Below are 5,396 nucleotides of genomic sequence, written 5' to 3'. Positions count from 1 at the left end.
AGATGTCTACATTGTAATCCCATGTGGTAGAAAGAGTAATGGCCCCCAAAGATGTCCACATCCTAATCCCCACGTGGTGGACAGAATAATAACCCTAAAAATGTTATCAACACCCAAATCCCCATGTGATAGACAGAATAAAGGCCCCAAAGATTTATACATCCCACTCCCCATATGGTAGGTGAATAATATCCCCCAAAGCTGTCCACATCCCAATCTCTAGAACCTGTGACTATGTGACCTCACCTGGAAAAACACACTTTGCAACTGTGGTTTAATTAGTGATCCTGAGATGGGGGGCTGTCCTGGATTCTCTGGGTTGGCCGTCTGTCATCAGAAGGCTCCTTATGAGAGGGAGGCAAGAGGATCAAAGTTATAGAAGAGGTGACAATGGAAGGAGAGCCCAGAGTGATGTGGGTGTGGGTTTTGCAAGTGGAGGAAGGGACCATGAGCCAAAGAAAGCAGGCAGCTTCTGGAAGCTGGCAAGGCAAGAAAATGGATTCACCTCCAAAGCCTCTAGAATAAACCAGTCCTGCCAACACTTTTATGTTAGCCTAGGGAAACTGACTTCAGCCTTCTGTTCTTCACAACTGTAAGACAGTTCATTTGTGTTGTTTTCAGCTACCACATTTGTGATAACTTGTTACAGCAGCTGCAGGTCACTAATAGCTACAGGTTGCTACCCAGCCAAATACAACCACCCAATGAAACTGTCTGCAAGAAGAAAAAGCAGTGGCAAATGCTCACGTTTCTTCTTCTTTTTATGACTTAGAGCCTTAGATAGATAGAAAATCAGAAAGGGGAAAGAAAGAAAGAAAGAGAGAAAGAAAGAAAGAAAGAAAGAGAAAGAAAGAGAAAGAAGAGAGAGAGAAAGAGAGAAAGAGAGAGAAAGAGAGAAAGAAAGAAAGGAAAGGAAAGGAAAAAAGGAAAGAAAAGAAAGGGAAGAAAGAGGTAAAGGGGGAAAGAGAAACAAGGAAAGAAGAAGGAAGGAAAGAAGAAAGAAAGAAAGAAAGAAAAGAAAGAGAAAGAGTGAGTCCAGGCTTGGTGGCTCATGCATGTAATCCCAGCACTTTGGGAGGCTGAGGCAGGTGGATCACAAGGTCAGGAGATCAAGACCATCCTGGCTAACACGGCAAAATGCTGTCTCTACTAAAAATGCAAAAAAGTAGCCGGGCATGGTGGCGGGTGCCTATATAGTCCCAGCTACTCAGGAGGCTGAGGCAGGAGAATGGCATGAACCCAGGAGGTGGAGCTTGCAGTGAGCCGAGATCACGCCATTGCACTCCAGCCTGGGAGACAGCGAGACTCCATCTCAAAAAATAAAAAAATAAAAAAAAGAGAGAGAGAGAGAAAGAAAGAAGGAAGAAGGAAGGAAGGAAGGAGAGGAAGAAAGAGGAGGAAAAAATAGATTTTGGTACATTATGTCCTCAATTAACTCACCAGGACTTGGGATTTAAGGACAAAAGGGAAAAAAAAATCCCAAATATATATACCTTCCCACTCCCAGGAACCCCAGCCCAGTGGCATAAGTGACAAAGAACTTTGGGTGGGTGGGAAGGAATTAGCATCTGTCTGAATGCTCTGCCTCAGGAAAGAGAAGCTGGGGGTCTCCTCCCAGCCAAGAGAAAGGAATCTCAGAAAACCACTCATAAAGATTGATGGGAGCCAGCAAGAAGAGAATAGGAGCTGTCTTTCTCTGCTAAGTTTCTGGTTAGGAAGAAAACTCCCTGTGCCTACTTGACCTGGGGCAAAGAGGGTCCAATGGGGAGTGATGGTATAATGGGCACCTTCTAGAACCATCTGGCTCCTGAACTTGGAAGAGGAGCCCCTGAGGTTCTCACAGTGAATGGAGAGGCAGGACAGTGGTGCTGATGAGGTGGCTCCCAGCCAAGCACAAGGGATGACCACTCCAGAAATACTAATGGAGACTCCTTGGCTGTCTCTAAGAGGATCCCTGAATATGAAGGAAGACAGGATGGCAATGAACAATGCCCACCATAGCCATGTCTACCACATGGATGGGGACTTGGAAAACCCGCCAGGCTCCAGCATCAAAAGGGTCAGTCTGGACAGAGACCATCTCCCACCTCTAACCCCTTCAGTTGGGATGGAAGACCCTGCCTGCTCTGGTCCTCCTCTCTGCCCAGACAGGGAGGCAGTTCCCAAGTCAGACCCTAGCCCTTCCTCCATGGATCAGCCGTCAGGGAGGAATGTCTCGGCACTCACCATGCAGGAAAGTCAGGATCTTAGTTTTAAAAACTGAAGTTTTCTTTAAAGCTGATAGGGGCTTGGGGCCAGGCATGGTGGCTCACGCCTGTAATCCCAGCACTTTGGGAGGCCGAGGTGGGCAGATCATGAGGTCAGGAGATCGAGACCGCAGTGAAACCCTGTCTCTACTAAAAATACAAAAAAATTAGCCAGGCGCGGTGGCGGGCATCTGTAGTCCCAGCTACTTGGGAGGCTGAGGCAGGAGAATGACATGAACCCGGGAGGTGGAGCTTGCAGTGATCCGAGATCATGCTGCTGCACTCCAGCCTGGGCAACAGAGTGAGACTCCATCTCAAAAAATAAAAATAAAAATAAAAATAAAAAAATAAAAAATAAAAGCTGATAGGGGCTTGGGGCCGGGCATGGTGGCTCACGTCTGTAATCCCAGCACTATGGGAGGCCGAGGTGGGCAGATCATGAGGTCAGGAGATCAAGACCACGGTGAAACCCTGTCTCTACTAAAAATACAAAAAAAATTAGCCGGGTGTGGGAGGTGGGCACCTGTAGTCCCAGCTACTCAGCAGGAGAATGGCATGAACCCGGGAAGTGAAGCTTGCAGTTACCCGAGATCATGCCACTGCACTCCAGCCTGGGCGACAGAGTGAGACTCCATCTCAAAAAATAAAAATAAAAATAAAAAAATAAAAAATAAAAGCTGATAGGGGCTTGGGAACTCCATTAGATCAGATAATTGTGGTAATAAATAAAGTTCTGTTACTTGGGGTGAAGAAAATTTGACAGGGCGTTGATGGGGCAAGAATTAGAAAGATGAAATAGGCCAGGTGCAGTGACTCATGCCTGTAATTCCAGCATTTTGGGAGGCTGAGGCAGGAGAATCACTCAAGGCCAAGAGTTTGAGAACAGCCTGGGCAACATAGCAAGATCCTGTCTCTAAAAAAAAAAAAAAAATTATTAGTTGAGCCTGTAGTCGCAGCTACTAGGGAGGCTGAGGCAGGAGAATCTCTTGAGCCCATGAGTTGGAGGCTGCAGTGAGCTATCACTGTACCACTGTACTCCAGCCTGGGAAACAGAGCAAGACCACATCTCTGAAAAATAAATAAGAAGATAAAATCTTCATTCCTTATTAAATAAGGGTTCCCCTATAATTAGTTGCCTGTGCATCATCGAATACCCAGGAAAAAGTCCTATTTGCAGCAGGGCACACAGGGCACCCTGAAGGACTGGACTCTACTACTCTTGGCATGAATCAGGCCTCCATGGACTTGTGGTGAATGGACATTCTTGGGGATGACCACAAGCTGCAACTCCCAGCAACTGACATAAGCATGTTTTTCTAAAGAGTTCATTTCCAAACTTCAGCTTGAACATTTTGAAATTAGACCGTTTAGTTTATGAGAACTCCTCAATAGAGAATTAAGATGTCCCTGAGTCTCTTTTCTTCCTGTTTAATCTAATTTTAAAAGGTGTCATGCAACTCTGCAAATATTCCCGAATCACTCTCTCTCTCTTCTGTGAAAGATGCCTTTTAAACAGATTAGACATTGCAAAAAGAAGCAGATTCTCTTGTGTTTTTCCAAACTTAAAATTTGAAATGTGCACACCATTCCTTACCTTTCTTGTAGATGAGTTTGCTAGGACCACCATAGCTAATGACTGCAAACTTTGGGCTTAAGGAGAAGGAATTTGTATTCTCCCAGTGCTGCCCAGGCACGGTGGCTCACGCCTGTAATCCTAGCACTTTGGGAGGCTGAGGCAGAAGGATCATGAGGTCAGGAGATCGAGACTATCCTGGCTAACATGGTGAAACCGTGTCTTTACTAAAAATACAAAAAATTAGCTGGGTGTGGTGGCAGGTGCCTGTAGTCCCAGCTACTCAGGAGGCTGAGGCAGAATGGTGTGAACCTGGGAGGCGGAGCTTGCAGCAAGCCGAGATCACGCCACTGCACTCCAGCCTGGGCAACAGAGCGAGACTCCATCTCAAAATAATTAATAATAATAATAATAATAACAATAATAATAATAATAAATTTGCCCAGTGCTGCAAACTAGAATTCCGAGATCAAGATGTCTCAGAGCTATGTTCCCTCCAGAGGCTCTAGGGGAGGACTCTTCCTGCACCTCCCAGTTCCTGGGGGCTCCAGGTGTCCCTGGGCTTGTGGCCGCATCACTCTAGTCTCTGCCTCTGTCTCCATGTGGCCTTCTCACCTGTGTCTGTGTCCTCATGTGGCATTTTCCCCTCTCTTCTGTGTGTTTCTGTGTCTCTTGTTTTCTTATAAGCACATCAGTCATATTGGATTTAGAGCTCAACCTAATGGCCTCATCTTAACTTGATTTCATCAGCAAAGATCTTACTTCTAAATAAGATCCCATTCACAGGTTCCAGGGGCCACAGCCTGGACATATCTTTTGGGGAACAGAATTCAACCCACAACAACTTGCTTTGACGATTATTCCATTTTGTTGTGTTTTCTCATCTTTTTAGTTGAAAAAAAATGTTTAGACTGAGAGTAAAGAAAGTACCAAAATAATCTAAAATGTACACTAGAGGAAAACAAGAAGTAGAAAACCTTGTTGATATCGTGGAAGAGGCCCAGGGAGAAATGGGTATGAGATTGGTAGGAGGGAAATATTTTCCTCTTCTGTAGCATCTTCTGCTGATTTCTCTGTATCCACAGATGGGGCGTGATCTAATCTGGTGGCAAATGGCTGTGTTCTCATGGTGGCTACATGAAAATATCTGAGTACAGATCCATACAGGAGAGACAGACGGGACTGTCTGAGGCAGAAAGAGAGAGAGACAGAAAGCCTCACCTTTCTCACTGTTGAAATGGCATCACTAATGAGTCACAGAGCTGTGCAAGGCAGCCTGAAAGGAGAACCTCATATTTCATAGACACCTATAGTTGCTACGTCCAAAACCAGTGCCAAAGTTCTGTTCCGGGTGAAGCTTCTAACAGACACTCCTCAAGGTGAACACTGCAGTCCCATGTTACTGCATGAAGAGGACCAAAACTTTGCCTACAGTCAATGTCAAAGCTGAGCTCACACCCCCATCAGCGTGGTCCTCAGTAAAGCCTGGGAAATAATCTACAAAGTAGAAGCAGTCCAACCCTGTGCACAGAAGCCTCCAGTCACTTATTGTGTGAACACCAAGAACAAGAAGCCAC

Source organism: Pongo abelii, chromosome X, assembly GCF_028885655.2.
Source record: "Pongo abelii isolate AG06213 chromosome X, NHGRI_mPonAbe1-v2.0_pri, whole genome shotgun sequence".
In the NCBI taxonomy this organism is placed as follows: domain Eukaryota; kingdom Metazoa; phylum Chordata; class Mammalia; order Primates; family Hominidae; genus Pongo; species Pongo abelii.
The sequence above is the reverse complement of the archived record's forward strand: the minus strand, read 5'-3'. Positions refer to the sequence as shown.